Source organism: Zalophus californianus, chromosome 15, assembly GCF_009762305.2.
Source record: "Zalophus californianus isolate mZalCal1 chromosome 15, mZalCal1.pri.v2, whole genome shotgun sequence".
NCBI classification, from domain to species: Eukaryota; Metazoa; Chordata; class Mammalia; order Carnivora; family Otariidae; genus Zalophus; species Zalophus californianus.
In genome coordinates, this window is record NC_045609.1 from 25,235,993 (window position 1) to 25,254,499 (window position 18,507).

Below are 18,507 nucleotides of genomic sequence, written 5' to 3' on the forward strand. Positions count from 1 at the left end.
CCTCACTGTCTCAGACTCTATCCACTACAATGACCTCTTACCTGGTAACTCAAATGGAATTTTAATTTCTTTCCTCTTTTCTTTTCCCTTTCCAGTGTTTCAAGTATGTGCTGCCAGAGAAAGTTCCCTAAAATACTGCTTTTATCACACTATTGCCTTCTACTCCAAAACTGTTAATGGCTTTTCTCTCCTTTCTAGGATAATATTCACACTCCCTAGCTGGGCATATGGGGCCCTCCAGTTGCACCTGAGCCACTGTATCAAGGAATAGGGTGTCACAGAAGGACCAGCTATGGTCCCCTCTGTTCTTATGTAGGTTAAAATGGGCAGTGAAGGTGTGGAAGAGATGTTTGTTGTGATTATTATGTAGAAGAAGCAAATGTGGGAAACAGGCAGGTGATGGGGGTGTCAGATGGGGCGGGCTGGTGTCACTAACAGGATTGGACAGCAGGGGTAGAGTCCCTTTGTGTCTGACTTATCTTGGTGAGCCAAGAGCAATGGGTTCCTAGGCCCAGGCCTCTGATTCTGGGTGGTTGAGCCAGTGTGAGACCCACCTTCACATATTTACCACCTGCCTCAGAATGTTACCTTCAGCCCTCAGTGGACATCTGGCCATCCTGGGCCCGGCTGGCTTCATAGGATAAGCCCTGGGGAGAGTGACTGGGCACTTTTCTCTGAGTTGTTCTTGAAGACAAAGTTTGGCTCAGTAATCCCTAGACTTAGGCCAGGAGAAATCATTCCTATGTCCTACGAACTAAGAACCTACTATAACCATTCTACGGTACTACAAGTTACGCATTTTTAAAAACATTTTTTATGTGCATATCTTTTTTATTGTTATGTTAATCACCATATATTACATCATTTGTTTTGGTGTAGTGTTCCATGATTCATTGTTTGTTCATAACACCCAGTGCTCCACGCAGAACGTGCCCTCTTTAATACCCATCACCAGGCTAACCCATCCTCCCACCCCCCTCCCCTCTAGAACCCTCAGTTTGTTTTTCAGAGTCCATAGTCTCTCATGGTTCATCTGCCCCTCTGATTTACCCCCTTCATTCTTCCCCTCCTGCTCTCTTCTTCCTTTTTTTTTTTAACATATATTGTATTATTTTTTTCAGAGGTACAGATCTGTGATTCAACAGTCCTGCACACTTCACAGTGCTCACCATAACACATACCCTCCCCAGGGTCCATCACCCAGCCACCCCAATCCACCCACCCCCCCCACCACTCCAGCAACACTCAGTTTGTTTCCTGAGATTAAGAATTCCTCAAATCAGTGAGGTCCTAGGATACATGTCTTTCTCTGATTGACTTATTTCACTCGGCATAACACACTCCAGTTGCATCCACATTGTTGCAAATGGCAAGATCTCATTCCTTTTGATGGCTGCATAATATTCCATTGTATATATAGATACCACTTCTTCTTTATCCATTCATCTGTCAACGGACATCTTGGCTCTTTCCACAGTTTGGCTATTGTGGACATTGCTGCTATAAACATCGGGGTGCACATACCCCTTCGGATACCTACATTTGTATCTCTGGGGTAAATACCCAGTAGTGAAATTGCTGGATCGTATGGTAGCTCTATTTTCAACTGTTTGAGGAACCTCCATACTGTTTTCCAGAGTGGCTGCACCAGCTTGCATTCCCACCAACAGTGTAGGAGGGTTCCCCTTTCTCCACATCCCTGCCAACATCTGTCGTTTCCTGACTTGTTAATTTTTGCCATTCTGACTGGTGTGAGGTGGTATCTCATTGAGGTTTTGATATGGATTTCCCTGATGCCGAGCGATGTTGAGCACTTTTTCATGTGTCTGTTGGCCATTTGGATGTCTTTGGAAAAAATGTCTGTTCATGTCTTCTGACCATTTCTCGATTGCATCATTTGTTCTTTGGGTGTTGAGTTTAAGAAGTTCTTTATAGATTTTGGATACTAGCCCTTTATCTGATATGTCATTTGCAAATATCTTCTCCCATTCTGTCGGTTGTCTTTTGGTTTTGTGGACTGTTTCTTTTGTTGTGCAAAAGCTTTTTATCTTGATGAAGTCCCAGTAGTTCATTTTTGCCCTTGCTTCCCTTGGCTTTGGTGATGTTTCTAGGAAGAAGTTGCTGTGGCTGAGGTCGAAGTGGTTGCTGCCTATGTTCTCCTTTAGGATTTTGATGGACTCCTGTCTCCTGTTTAGGTCTTTCAACCATCTGGAGTCTATTTTTGTGTGTGGTGTAAGGAAAGGGTCCAGTTTCATTCTTCTGCATGTGGCTGTCCAATGTTCCCAACACCATTTGTTGAAGAGACTGTCTTTTTTCCATTGGATATTCTTTCCTGCTTTGTCAAAGATGAGTTGACCATAGAGTTGAGGGTCCATTTCTGGGCTCTCGATTCTGTTCCCTTGATCTATGTGTCTGTTTTTGTGCCAGTACCATACTGTCTTTTTTTTTTTAAATTTTTTATTGTTATGTTATTCACCATATATTACATAATTTGTTTTGGTGTACTGTTCCATGATTCATTGTTTATTCATAACACCCAGTGCTCCATGCAGAACGTGCCCTCCTCAACACCCATCACCAGGCTAACCCATCCCCCCACCCTCCTCCCCTCCAGAAACCTCAGTTCGTTTTTCAGAGTCCATCATCTCTCCTGGTTCATCTCCCCCTCTGACTTACTCCCCTTCATTCTTCCTCTCCTGCTATCTTCTTCTTTTTCTTTTTTCTTAACATATGTTGCGTTATTTGTTTCAGAAGTACAGATCTGTGATTCAACAGTCTTACACAATTCACAGCGCTCACCGTAGCACATATCTTCCCCAATGTCTATCACCCAGCCACCCCATCCCTCCCACCCCCGACCACTCCAGCAACCCTCAGTTTGTTCCTGAGATTAAGAATTCCTCATATCAGTGAGGTCATATGATACATGTCTTTCTCTGATTGACTTATTTCACTCAGCATAACACCCTCCAGTTCCATCCACGTCGTTGCAAATGGCAAGATCTCATTTCCTTTTGATGGCTGCATAATATTCCATTGTGTATATATACCACATCTTCTTTATCCATTCATCTGTCGATGGACATCTTGGCTCTTTCCACAGTTTGGCTATTGTGGACATTGCTGCTATAAACATTGGGGTGCATGTACCCCTTCGGGTCCCTACATGTGTATCTTTGGGGTAAATACCCAGTAGTGCAATTGCTGGATCGAATGGTAGCTCTAATTTCAACTGTTTGAGGAACCTCCATACTGTTTTCCAGAGGGGTTGCACCAGCTTGCATTCCCACCAACAGTGTAGGAGGGTTCCCCTTTCTCCACATCCCTGCCAACATCTGTCGTTCCCTGACTTGTTAATTTTAGCCATTCTGATGGGTGTGAGGTGGTATCTCATTGAGGTTTTGATTTGGATTTCCCTGATGCCGAGCGATGTTGAGCACTTTTTCATGTGCCTGTTGGCCATTTGGATGTCTTCTTTGGAGAAATGTCTGTTCATGTCCTCTGCCCATTTCTTCATTGGATTATTTGTTCTTTGGGTGTTGAGTTTGATAAGTTCTTTATAGATTTTGGATACTAGCCCTTTATCTGATATGTCATTTGCAAATATTTTCTCCCATTCTGTCGGTTGTCTTTTGGTTTTGTGGACTGTTTCTTTTGCTGTGCAAAACTTTTTATCTTGATGAAATCCCAATAGTTCATTTTTGCCCTGGCTTCCCGTGCCTTTGGTGATGTTTCTAGGAAGAAGTTGCTGCAGCTGAGGTCGAAGAGGTTGCTACCTGTGTTCTCCTTTAGGATTTGGATGGACTCCTGTCTCACGTTTAGGTCTTTCAACCATTTGGAGCCTATTTTTGTGTGTGGTGTAAGGAAATGGTCCAGTTTCATTCTTCTGCATGTGGCTGTCCAATGTTCCCAACACCATTTGTGGAAGAGACTGTCTTTTTTCCACTGGACATTCTTTCCTGCTTTGTCAAAGATAAGTTGACCATAGAGTTGAGGGTCCATTTCTGGGCTCTCGATTCTGTTCCATTGATCTATGTGTCTGTTTTTGTGCCAGTACCATACTGTCTTGATGATGACAGCTTTTTAATAGAGCTGGAAGTCCAGAATTGTGATGCCGCCAGCTTTGCTTTTCTTTTTCAATATTCCTCTGGCTATTCGGGGTCTCTTCTGGTTCCATACAAATGTTAGGATTATTTGTTCCATTTCTTTGAAAAAAGTGGATGGTATTTTCATGGGGATTGCATTGAATGTATAGATTGCTCTAGGTAGCATTGACATCTTCACAATGTTGGTTCTTCCAATCCATGAGCATGGAATGTTTTTCCATTTCTTTGTGTCTTCTTCAATTTCTTTCATGAGTATTTTATAGTTTTCTGAGTACAGATCCTTTGCCTCTTTGGTTAAATTTATTCCTAGGTATCTTATGGTTTTGGTTGCAATTGTGAATGGGATCGACTCCTTGATTTGTCTCTCTTCTGTCTTGTTGTTGGTGTATAGGAATGCCACTGATTTCTGTGCATTGATTTTATAGCCTGCTACTTGACTGAATTCCTGTATGAGTTCTAGCAGTTTTGGGGTGGAGTCTTTTGGGTTTTCCACATAAAGTATCATATCATCTGCAAAGAGTGAGAGTTTGACTTCCTCTTTGCCGATTTGGATGCCTTTGATTTCTTTTTGTTGTCTGATTGCTGTGGCTAGGACTTCTAATACTATGTTGAATAGCAGTGGTGGGAGTGGACATCCCTGCCGCATTCCTGACCTTAGGGGGAAAGCTCTCAGTTTTTCCCCATTGAGAATGATATTCAGTGTGGGTTTTTCATAGATGGCTTTTATGATATTGAGGTATGGACCCTCTATCCCTATACTCTGAAGAGTTTTGATCAAGAAAGGATGAGGTACTTTGTCAAATGCTTTTTCTACATCTATTGAGAAGATCATATGATTCTTGTTCTTTCTTTTATTAATGTATTGTATCATGTTGATTGATTTGTGGATGTTGAACCAACCTTGCAGCCCAGGGATAAATCCCACTTGGTCGTGGTGAATAATCCTTTTAATGTACTGTTGGATCCTATTGGCTAGTATTTTGGTGAGAATTTTTGCATCCATCTTCATCAGGGATATTGGTTTGAAATTCCCATTTTTGATGGGGTGTTTGTCTGGTTTTTCGATCAAGGTAATGGTGGCCTCATAAAACGAGTTTGGAAGTTTTCCTTCCATTTCTATTTTTGGAACAGTTTCAGAAGAATAGGCATTAATTCTTCTTTAAATGTCTGATAGAATTCCCCTGGGAAGCCATCTGGCCCTGGGCTTTTGTTTGTTGGGAGATTTTTGATGACTGCTTCAATTTCCTTAGTGGTTATAGGTCTGTTCAGGTTTTCTATTTCTTCCTGGTTCAGTTTTGGTAGTTAATACATCTCTAGGAATGCATCCATTTCTTCCCGGTTATCTAATTTGCTGGCATAGAGTTGCTCATCATATGTTCTTATAATTGTTTGTATTTCTTTGGTGTTTGTTGTGATTTCTCCTCTTTCATTCATGATTTTGTTGATTTGGGTCATTTCTCTTTTCTTTTTGAGAAGTCTGGCCAGGGGTAAATCAATCTTGTTAATTCTTTCAAAGAACCAGCTCCTAGTTTCATGGATCTGTTCTACTGTTCTTTTGGTTTCTAGTTCATTGATTTCTGCTCTGATCTTTATTATTTCTCTTCTCCTGCTGGGTTTAGGCTTTATTTGCTGTTCTTTCTCCAGCTCCTTTAGGTGTAGGGTTAGGTTGTGTATTTGAGACCTTTCTTGTTTCTTGAGAAAGGCTTGTATTGCTATATACTTTCCTCTCAGGACTGCCTTTGCTGTATCCCAAAGATTTTGAACAGTTGTGTTTTCATTTGTTTCCATGAAATTTGTTTAAAAATGTTTTCTTTATTTATTCATGAGAGTCAGAGAGAGAGAGAGAGAGAGAGAGAGGCAGAGGCAGAAGCAGCCTACCTGCCTAGCAGGGAGCTTGATGCGGGACTCGATCCCAGGACCCTGGGATCATGATCCGAGCCAAACGCAGATGATTAACCATCTGAGCCACCCAGGCACCCCTCCATGAATTTTTTTAATTCTTCTTTAATTTCCCGGTTGACCCATTCATTCTTTAGTAGGATGCTCTTTAGCATCCATGTATTTGAGTTCTTTTTGACTTCCTCCTGTGATTGAGTTCTAGTTTCAAAGCATTGTGGTCTGAAAATATGCAGAGAATGATCCCAATCTTTTGGTTCCAGTTGAGACATGATTTGTGACCTAGGATGTATTCTATTCTGGAGAATGTTCCATGGGCACTAGAGAAGAATGTGTATTCTGTTGTTTTTTGGATGGAATGTTCTGAATATGTCTGTGAAGTCCATTTGGTCCAGTGTGTCATTTAACGTCTTTATTTCCTTGTTGATGTTTTGCTTAGATGATCTGTCCATTTCGGGGGGGTGTTAAAGTCCCCCACTATTATTGTATTGTTGTCGTTGTGTTTCTTTGCTTTTGTTTTAATTGCCTTATATAATTGCTGCTCCCATGTTAGGGGCATAGATATTTACAACTGTTAGATCTTTTTGTTGGATAGACCCTTTAAGTAGGATAGTGTCCTTTCTCATCTCTTATAATAGTCTTTGTTTTAAAATCTAATTTGTCTGATATAAGGATTGCCACCCCAGGTTTCTTTTGGTGTCCATTAGGATGGTAAATGGTTTTCCACCCCCTCACTTTCAATCTGGGCGTGTTTTTGGGTCTAAAATGAGTCTCTTGCAGACAGCACATTGTTGGGTCTTGTGTTTTTATCCAATCTGATAGCCTGTGGCTTTTGATTGGGGCACTTAGCCCATTTACATTCAGGGTAACTATTGAAAGATATGAATTTAGTGCCATTGTATTGCCTGTACAGTGACCGTTACTGTATATTGTCTGTGTTCCTTTCTGGTCTATGTTGCTTTTAGGCTCTCTCTTTGCTTAGAGGACCCCTTTCAATATTTCTTGGAGGGCTGGTTTCGTGTTTGCAAATTCCTTTAGTTTTTGTTTGTCCTGGAAGCTTTTGATCTCTCCTTCTATTTTCAATGACAGCCTAGCTGGATATACTATTCTTGGCTACATATTTTTCTCATTTAGTGCTCTGAATAGATCATACCAGTCCTTTCTGGCATGCCAGCTCTCTGTGGATAGGTCTGTTGCCAATCTCATGTTTCTACTATTGTAGGTTACAGATCTCTTGTCCCAGGCTGCTTTTAGGATTTTCTCTTTGTCTCTGAGATTTCTAAGTTTTACTCTTAGATGTCGGGGTGTTGACCTATTTTTATTGATTTTGAGAGGGGTTCTCTGTGCCTCCTGGATTTTGATGCCTGTTTCTTTCCCAAATTGGGGAAGTTCTCTGCTATAATTTGCTCCAATAAACCTTCTGCCTCTTTCTCTCTTCTTCTTCTGGGATCCCAATTATTCTAATGTTGTTTCATCTTATGGTATCGCTTATCTCTTGAATTTTGCCTTTGTGATCCAGTAGTTGTTTCTCTCTCTATTTCTCAGCTTCTTTATTTTCCATCATTTGGTCTTCTATATCACTAATTCTCTCTTCTGCCTCATTTATCCTAGTAGTTAGTGCCCCCATTTTTGATTGCACCTCATTAATAGCCTTTTTGATTTTGACTTGGTTAGATTTTAGTTCTTTTATTTCTCCAGAAAGGGTTTCTCTAATAACTTCCATGCCTTTTTCAAGCTCAGCTACTATCTTTAAAATCATCATTCTGAACTCTAGTTCCGAAATCATACTAATGTCTGTATTGAGTAGGTCCCAGGCAGTCGGTACTGCCTCTTTTTCTTTTTGTTGAGGTGATTTTTTTTTCCGTCTTGTTATTTTGTCCAGAAGAAAATAGATGAATGAGAGAACAAAATGCTAACCGGGTAACAACGTCCCCAGAAAATATACACAAATCAGAAGAGATCTGAAACCAGGGGAAAAGAAAGGGAAAGGAAGAAAAAAGAAGAAGAAAAAGATAAAAACAAACAAAAACAGAACAAAACAAAACAAAAAAAACCCAGAATATGCTCAGATATGATCAGGCTGGTGTATAGATCAGTGCCACACACTAGATTTTGGGTGTATTTTGGTCTGTTAGAAGAAAGTGCCTCCCAAAATTTTAAAGAAAGAAATACTTATATATGTACAAAAATAAGGGTTAATACGATGAAGGGATGGAATATTACTTTAAAGATGAAAATTATAAAAGATTTTATATAAGGAATTGATTAGATAAGAAGTTGTTTGAAAAAAGAAAGAAGAGGATTTAAAAAAAAAAAGAAAAAAAGGGAGAGAATGTGTTCAGTTAGGAGACTAGAAGAAAGCCATACACTAGAGATTTAGGGTATATTTTGATCCGTTAGAAGAAACTGTATCTCAAAATTTTAAAGAGAGAACAACTTTTATATATATATATATATATATATATGTATATATATATATATGCCAAAAATAAAGGTAACTACTATCAAGGGATAGAATATGACTCTAAAAATGAAAAATAAAAATGTTTTTTAAAAAAGGGGTTGATAAGAGGTTGGTTGTAAAAGGGAAAAAGAAAAAAAAGTGAGTTAAAAAAATTAACTTTAAAAAAAATTTTTTTAAATTTATTATTCATGAGGGTCAGAGAGAGGGAGAGAGAGAGAGAGAGAGAGAGAGAGAGAGGCAGAGGCAGAGGGGGAGGCAGGCTCCCTGGCTAGCAGGGAGCCTGATGCGGAACTCGATCCCAGGACCCTGGGATCATGACCTGAGCAGAAGGCAGGTGCTTAACCATCTGAGCCACCCAGGCACCCCCAAAAATTAATTTTGAAAGACTAAAGAATCATGGTAAAAAAGCCATAGATTGTATGTGCAGTATTCCCCAAGTGCTGCAGTTGTGCCGTTCTCATTGATTGGTAAACTTGGTCTTGGCCGCTGTTCTTGCTGATGTTTTGGGGGAGGGGCCTGTTGCTGTGGTTCCCAAATGTCTTTGCCAGAGGCGGAATTGCCCCACCCTTGCTGGGTCTGGGCTAAGTCATCTGCTTGGGTTTGCTCTCAGGAGCTTTTGTTCCCTGCAAGTTTTCCGTACAGCTTTGGAGGACAAGAGTGAAAATGGCAGCCTCCCAATCTACGCCCTGGAGGAGTCAAGAACTTGGGTCCCCGCTCCTCAGTGCGCCCCCAGAGAAAAACAGTCAATCACTCCTGTCTCCCTGGTCTCTGGCCGCACTCCGTGCTCACCCGGCCTGTGACCAGTGTTTCTGTCTCTGGCACCCGACCCTGTGTGGCGTCTCCAAACCCAGCAGATCCCTGCTGTGCGCTCCTGCGCCGCTCCTCCCAAGGGAGGAAGGGGAGTCTCCCCAGATCTGCCACTTTTTGGGTCCCTGCTGGAGGAGCAGTGGCCCGACTGTGCCGCCGATCATGGTTTATGGCAACCCTGAGCTCAGAGCCTGCGCCTCTGCTCTGTCTCTGCAGCCGGCTTCCCCACTCCGATACCTGGGAGCTCTGCTGCACTCAGGCACCCCTGGTCTTTCTGTGACCCCAAGGTTCATGAGACCACACTGTCCCGTGAGGGTTCCACCCCCAGCTTAGCAACTGGAGCGACATCCCTCAGCGGAACAGACTTCTAAAAGTTCTATCACTTGCCAGAAGCGGCCGATGGAGGTCCCCTCCCCCGCGATCTATCCTCCCGAATATCGCCTCGGATTCACTTCTCTGCACGTCCTACCTTCCAGAAAGTGGTTGCTTTTCTGTTCAGAGAGTTGCTACCATTCTCTTTGATCTGTTGAGTTCGTAGGTGTTCAGAATGGTTTGATCCCTATCCAGCTGAATTCCTGAGACTAGATGAAGTCCAGGTCTCCTACTCCTCCGCCATCTTGCTCTTCCCCCACAAGTTATGCATTTGCCAACATCTGCACATGTGATCTTGTTTAGTCTTCATCTGTATCTTGTAAGGTAGGTATGATAAGAAAACTGAGGCCCAAAGGCTACTTTAGCCATGATTGCTCTGTGGGTAAATCTTAGAGTCAGGATTGTAGGGCTACGAAAATCTGGACTGTCTACTCTATCCCTTGGCCCTGCTGGAGCTAATACTTTCTGGGAGTGTGGGCAGGATCAGGATTGCCTGTTTCCTCTATCTGCCATATTGGGAATGGGACTTTTAAAGCCCTCAGCCCCACTGCTATTTCCTCTTATTAATGAAGGTGGTTGAATTTTCATCTGCCTCAGGGAACAAGGATACCCTTCTTCACAGGCAGAAGTACCTGTATTTCATGATCGAGTGACCATACCAAATGTCTCAAGCCCCCAGTAATATATCTCTACACTACCTTCAGTGCTTTTCTTGGTTTTTAGACACTGAAGGTCCTTTTAGAGAGGGCATTCTGCTCTTACTTGCCAATATCCTCCCCATTAGCCCTAGTTTGCTTCAATCATCTGTGCTATTTCTGTTTGGAATTTGATTTGAGTTGTGAGGTTTAAATAAAATAGTGCATATAAGGTGCTTAGTACAGTGACTGGCACATTTTCAGAGCTCAATAAATCATAGCTACCATAATGATTCTGAGTTGAGAATATTCTATAATCACAAAATAAGCCCTCAATCCACATTAGTTATTCAGATGAGTATCATCTGGCAAGACTAGGGAGATGGGGTACAAGTTGCAGAAGTTTTCAAACAGGGAAGGGATTGGGGAAGGGCCTGATATACCTATGACCATGTACCCAGAGGACATCCTGAGCATCTGAAGGACTAAGGCAAAGTTTAGCAACAAATTAAGACCCATGGGCCAAATCCAGCCCACTGCCTGTTTCTGTATAACCTGTGGGTTAAGAATGTTCTTTTCAGCTCTGAATGGTTGAAAAACATCTAAAGAAGAATGATGTTTTGTGAAATATATGAAAATTATATTAATTCAAATTTCAGGGTCCATAAATAAAGTTTTATGGGCACACAGCCATGCCAACTTATTTATGCATTGTCAGTGGTTGCTTTCACTCTATGATGGCTGAGTTGCATAGTAACAACAGAAATTGTATGGCTCCCAAGGCTGAAAAAATTTCTTTGTAACCCTTCCTAGTAAAAAATTTGCCTTGGTCGAAGATAGAGTGATTTAAGAAAGGGAGGTGAAGGAAAACTCAAACATACATCACTCAGTTCACAAAGCTTCCAAAGGGAGGCCCTGCTGACTTGGGCCATGAATTAGATTCTATCTATAGTTTCAGTTCAGTTTAGTGAATACTTACTGAATGCTCCCTATATGAAAGACATTGCCTTGGGTATAAAGGATTATTCTCTGCCCTTGGAAGCATCGCAATGTTATAAATTAATGGAATTATGGGCAGAGATGTGGAATCACCTGGATTTCATTTCAAATCCTGGCTCCATCATTTACTAGTTGTGTGCTCTGCTGGGTACCTTCTTTTTGCTTTTCTTCTCTTTGCTCCCTTGATTTGTGCCTGGGGAGGTTGGTTCATGGATTTTAGCAATGAATTCCCTTGCCATTCAGCTTCCAGGTGGTTTTGGCCAAGGGGAGATACGAGCAAGAAATCAGATGGTAGGAGCTAAGGGAGTCAAGATACTTATTTATTTATTTTTATTATTTTTTTTTTAAAAAGATTTTACTTATTTATTTGCCAGAGAGAGAGAGGGAGAGTATAAGCAGGGGGAGTGGCAGGCAGAGGGAGAAGCAGGCTCCTTGCTAAGCAAGGAGCCCAATGTGGGACTCGATCCCAGGACCCTGAGATCATGACCTGAGCCAAAGGCAGATGCTTAACCATCAGAGCCACCCAGGCACCCCGGGAGCCAAGATATTTATTCTCCTGTTTCTCTCTTTGCCACTTTGTCATGCTTGGCTGCATTGTTCTACCAAAGGCCACAGCTCCCGTTGGAAGGCTTTTTCCGTACAGCTACTCTTTCTGCTGGATACTGATAACTACTCTTCCCTCTTTCCCTTGGTCTGAGGGCTGCGATAGGCTCTAATGTCAATGGCTTTAGGCTGTTGCAATAGCCCTTATTGGTTCTTTAACATTACCCAAGCATTTATAAATAGTTCAAGTGAGCTTTAGCTTCCTCATCTGTAAAATTAGGATATCATATGAGTTGTTGTGATCACAAAATACATAAGCTCTTACACAGTGTCTGGGCATGCAGTAGGGGCTCAGCAAACACTATTTATCTTCCATTTGCCTTAAGAGCTTATGGTTTCTTAAGGGAGAGAAGCCAGAGGCTACAAAAAAGTTTAAACCAAATTAGAGTAGTAGTTTAGGGATTATTAGGAAAGGACAAATTTGTAAAAATAATTTCTAAATAAAACTAGCAGGATTTGGGTGTATGGAATGGGGGGCGGTGATTAGGAGTAAGCTTAAGTGTTTTGCTTGGGTTACTGTGTGGATGGTGGCATCAGAACAGAGGTAATGCAGGAGGGGTTCCCAGATTAGAAAATGGGATGATGAGTTCCATAAGGACAAGTAAAATCTGAAATGCCTGTGGGATGGCTACATGACAGTGTTATACAGGAGTTTGGCTGGAAGGCACCGGAGAAGGGTCTGTGTGGGGAAGGAACATTTAGGAGACATCATTGTGCAGGGGAATAATTAAGAGTGGAAGAGACTGCTGGGTCATGGGTTTGGTGGGAAGACAGGATGCTTTAATGGCGAAAGGACTAGATTGGAAGTCAAGTGACCTCACTTTATGCTTTGGCTTGCTGTTTAACCTTGGAGACAATACTTCACTATGTTGAGATTCTATTTTCTCAGCAAATAAGGAAGTTGGACTAGATGGTGTCTGTGATGCTACAGGACTTGCAGTCTAATTGGGAGGAAAACCATGAAATAAGCAGAGATTAATGATTGTATTTTCAGGAGCTGTACGGATGAAAGCCTCTAGAGACCCACGGTCTTCCTAATTAGGGGCTATTTTTTAGTGAGAAGAAGCTACAGAAAAATGGTCTAGGGCACAGTTTCATGGAATTATAATAATAATTGTGATAACAATGGCCAACATCCATTGAGTGCTTACTGTGTGCTAGGTACTATTCTATGGGCTTCACAGGTATTAACGTTTTTTTTTTAAAGATGTTATTTATTTGAGAGAGAGAGAGTATGCACGAGTGCATGAGGAGGGGGGAGGGGCAGAGGGAGAGGGAGAAGCAGACTCCCCACTGAGCAGGGAGCCCGATGTGGGACTCGATCCTAGGACCCCAGGATCATGACCTGAGCCAAAGGCGGACACTTAACCGACTGAGCCACCCAGGCACCCCGGTATTGACATTTAATATTCACAATGGTCCTGTGCAGTAGGGGTGATTTGGAGCCCTCCATTTTACAGTTGGAGAAAATAAGACAGTACAGAGCTTAAACATCCCACTCAGAGTCATAAAAGTGGTAAGGAATCCAGAGGTCAAGCTGCCTGGTTCCAGAGCCCAAGCATTTAATCCCAAACTATTTATTCACAGGGAAAGCTGTGAGCTCTGGGAAAATGAGTGAGCAGCATTGACATTGGAACAAGTAATGATTTTAGGTTATTACTAATAATGATTTTAAGAGAGGCAGAGTCCGGAAACAGACTTGTCAGTTATATTTACCAGTTGTAGGGATCTTGGTTTCTGATTAATATTTTTTTAAAATACATTTGCAGATACTAAATATACTTTTGATCAGTGCATTTTGGTGAACATTTTTAAAAAATTACATATGAACACACAGTGTGTGTGTGTGTGTGTGGTGTGTGTGTGTGTGTGTGTGTATTGTACTCATATATTAATATATACAAATTCCATCTTTTGTGTACCTTATCTCCCACCACCACCAAGAATTAACTTTTTCTGAATTGTTCTTGGCTATGAACTTGGCTACTTTTCACGATGAAAGTAGGTGAAGATGGATGAAACTGACCTTGTGGGTATTGTATGGATATTGGCAAAGTCATTGCTTATTTATATTCTATAATGTCCCTTTTCTGAGGACTTCTCAGGTAGAATTCTTTTGTGGTCTTGTTAATATTAATAATCACTTAAAGCAATCACTTTAGTTTTTCATAGAGGCTTTAATGAAGCAAATGATCAAATGCTTCTTTTTACCTTGAAAGTTTAAGAGCCAAATCTGTGGCCAATGGGCAGCATAGGTGCTATGCATTTTTTTAGCTTTATTCTTGCTCCCACTTTATGATTCTCTGCTTACTTTTTTTTTTTTACCTGCTTTTATTTTATGGCATCTTGTTGTAATTTATGTTACTATACTCAGAAACTAGGCAGAATTTAAGAAACGTGTATGCCCGCATGTAGAACTCATTCATATACATAGTGCATTTTGGACTCTCCAGGAGGCCAGAGTTGGCTTGCCAGCATCGGGACTATTAAGTTTCTGTAACTACTCAGCATACTGGCTGATAACAAGGAGGTCATCAAAAAGAAACTGATAATTAGGAGGATTACCATAACCATCCATTCACAGTCCCTTTGATGAGTGTTGGTTGTGCTTAACGACTCACTGAAGATCAAGTCATACTGCCTTTCAGCAGTAATATGAGCTTAATAAGCATTAGTGTGATGATGACAATGAGTAAACAATCATCTTTGTAATGATAACAATTTGGTCCAGGCAGGAGGGAAAATGTTCCTGGCTGGGCTTGCTTGACTGTGACAAGATATGGGAAGTCAGAAGCTGGTGGAGGCAATGAAAAGGCTAGGGGGGTTAGAAATTATCCAAGAAATGAGTTTAGGACTGAAGCGTGGTGTAGCGAGAGCTTGGCTCAGAGTGAGGAGCGAGGGAGGTGTTACCCTGGAGTGTGTGAGGATGGGTGCTTGGGTCAGTCTGCTGGTTCTGCTGCTCACCGGCTGTTGTGACCATGGGCAAATCACTTGACCTCCATGTGTCTCAATTTCCTGATCTGGAAAAGCATGATCACAAAGTACCTTCTCCAGGGGCGCCTTGGTGGCAGTTGGTTACGCGTCCAACTCTTGGTTTCTGCTTGGTCCTGTCTCGGGGCGGTGAGATCAAGCTCTGCGCTCTGCTTGGGATTCTCTCTCCCTCTCCCTCTGCCCGTCCCACTCATGCTTGCTCTCTCTCTCTCTAATAAAATAAATAAATCTTAAAAAAGAAGTACCTGCCCCATGGGGTTGTTGGGGAATATGATGGTAAAGTCCTGTAAAGTGCTAGGGTCAGTGCTTGGTGCCATGTGGGGGTAAAACTGGTAGGGCTTGTGCTGCTGCAGCTAGATCCCAGTACAGAGAATGCAAAGATTCTCATTTCAGGCTTCTCAGGGGATTGTACTGCCTTTTGAAAGTGAGAATGTGATTATGGGAGCCATGTGATTTAAGCAACATATAGATTATTGTCTGTAATATGTATTATATGCTATATATTTCCATTGACACTTCATTTTTTTTTAAAAAAGATTTTATTTGAGAGAGAGAGAGAGAAAGCACGAGCTGGGAGGGGAGGCAGAGGGGGAGGGACAAGCAGGCTTCCTGCCGAGCAGGGAGCCCGATGTGGGGCTCGATCCCAGGACCCCGAGATCATAACCTGAACCGAAGGCAGATGCTTAACTGACTGAGCCACCCAGGCGTCCCAACACTTCATTTTATATCGTGTTCTTATCGTTTCTTCTCTCTGTATAGATTGCTTTGCATCACATGTAAGCCTGGGTGAAACACTACATGGTAGAGGTTCGATAAATCCTCAGTGAGTTGAATTGAGGGCTGCATTGAGTATTTTCAGATAATGAAGAAATGAGTGAGCTTGAAATATCAAATGAAAGTATTACCATGAAAATACCAATAATAATAAACAAAATTGTGTACTGTTTTTGACCTGTCTCAACACTTTTCCTAAATACATTAATTCTCATAAACCCTGTGAGGTGGACAGCATTGCTACAAATGGCCCCGTTTTACGGATGAGGAAACATGTGGCTTTGAGTTTCAATCCTGTGCCACAGTGACCAAGTGACGCAGCTCGAATCAGAATTCAGGTCTTCAGACACCTCCAACAAAGAAATTGTTTTCCATACTCCTTTGGTGTTTGGGAACCTGAGATTTGTGGTTAACTGATCATTAACTTCTGTGGAGTTTGTCTCCTTCACCTGTAACGTGAAGGGGATTACAAAGTGATTTTCCTGGGGTTGGAGAAGGTCACATGCTTGTGCAGAGCAGGCTGATGCCCAGAAAGGAGAGTGGGGACAAAAGTGAGTAATTGCATGCACTACTGGGTATTTACCCCAAAGATACAAATGTAGGGACCTGAAGGGGTATGTGCACCCCAATGTTTATAGCAGCAATGTCCACAATAGCCAAACTGTGGAAAGAGCCAAGATGTCCACTGACAGATGAATGGATAAAGAAGATGTGGTATATATACACAATGGAATATTATGCAGCCATCAAAAGGAATGAGATCTTGCCATTTGCAATGACGTGGATGGAACTGGAGGGTATTATGCTTAGTGAAATAAGTCAATCAGAGAAAGACATTTATCATATGACCTCACTGATATGAGGAATTCTTAATCTCAGGAACAAACTGAGGGTTGCTGGAGTGGTCGGGGGTGGGAGGGATGGGGTGGCTGGGTGATAGACATTGGGGAGGGTATGTGCTCCAGTGAGCGCTGTGAATTGTGTAAGGCTGTTGAATCACAGATCTGTACTTCTGAAACAAATAACGCAACATATTTTAAGAAAAAAGAAAAAGAAGAAGATAGCAGGAGAGGAAGAATGAAGGGGAGTAAGTCAGAGGGGGAGACGAACCAGGAGAGATGATGGACTCTGAAAAACAAACTGAGGGTTCTAGAGGGGAGGAGGGTTGGGGGATGGGTTAGCCTGGTGATGGGTATTAAAGAGGGCACATTCTGCATGGAGCACTGGGTGTTATGAACAAACAATGAATCATGGAACACTACACCAAAACAAATGATGTAATATATGGTGATTAACATAACAATAAAAAATTAAAAAAAAAGTGAGTAATTGCAGATCCAGATTCCACCTGAAGGGGGCAGTTGCTCATCAGTTCTATCTGATGATTGGCAGCCAGGAGCAAGAGGGCCAAAGTGGCCAAAACTTATGATATTTTATTTTATTTCTATTGAAATATAATCAACATACAATGTTATATTAGTTTAGGTATATAGTGTATTAGTTTTAGGTGTATAATACATTGATTCAACAATTCTATATATTACTCAGTGCTAAGTGTAGTCACCATCTTATGATTTTTTTTAAGAAAAGCCCCAAATTTGGCTTTTTATGTGACTCTCCCAATTTTAAGTATTGATAACTAATTCAAGTTAAAAGCAAACAAACAAGTCACAAGGATCAAGTTAAAAAATATACGGGGTAGACAAGGTCCAAGCCGGCCACCCCTATTTCAGATGATTTTTCAAGGTCCCTTCCAGCTCTAAGATGCAAAGGAGCCCCGTAGCTTGCTGAAAGATGGGAAGCCATTTATCTCCACTCATCATTGAAATTCCTTATCGCTGTTTCCATCAGAGAATATTGGTACCAGGGGGTGATGCCACCCTGAGCCTCCAGGTTCTCACACAGAGGGGATGGAATTACCATGCCACACTGTGGTGAGTGACAGATGTTGAGGCAGGGGAGAGAAAAGCAGACCTCAGCTTAATTATGTAAATCTATGACTATGCTTTAATAAGGCACTGCAATAAAACTGTCATAGCTGCCAAGTTTGGGAAATAGGATGAGCAAAGTTTTCACTCCTGCCGCTATATTTGGGATGAAAAAATGCAGAAGAGTTGGTTCCTCTTTGAAAACCTTCAGAAACACATCAGGGATTCCTGAGTGTCTTGCTTTCTGCCAGGCGGCGTTTGCAAGTGATAACTGGTGTCGAGAGCCCAGCAGCCCACACAGAACTCCTCTGGAAGGGAGAGAGCTGACAGTTCAAGGTTGGTGTCTTCTTAAGAGGTCTTGGCAAGACTGAGCTTTCTAGCATCACCTGCCAAAGTCTTCCTCAAACTAGTCAGCCCCCTCTTTTGCCTCCCAACCCTGCTTCTGCTGCCTGTTCTCGGAATGTGATAGAAGGTGACAGGGACTTGGTGGTGGCAGGATTGGGAGTGGGGGTGGGCATTTTCTTCCCCATCAGGTGGTGGGGGCTAGATGCAGCTACCTTTATTTTAACCATCCAAACACATATTTGTTTTTCTTCTTTTCATTTTTAAAATATATTTTTTTAAAGCCTCCCATCTTTTATTTATTTATTTATTTATTTATTTATTTATTTATTTATTTATTTAAAGCCTCCCCATCTTGATAATATAGGGCTAGGATTTTCGGGCATGAACCCCCAGAGGCCCACTTGGAGGAGCTAAGCCAAAAGGGCCTGTAGGAAAGGAATTCCCAGAGCAGATGTTCTGTACTTTATAGTATAGATGTCCTGAGCTCTTACCAGCTTAGATCTTTTTCCAATGAAGAAAACTAAAAGGGCAACCCACTCTCCCATTCCTTCAACAAATAACCAAATAAACTGCATGGAAGAAGAGAA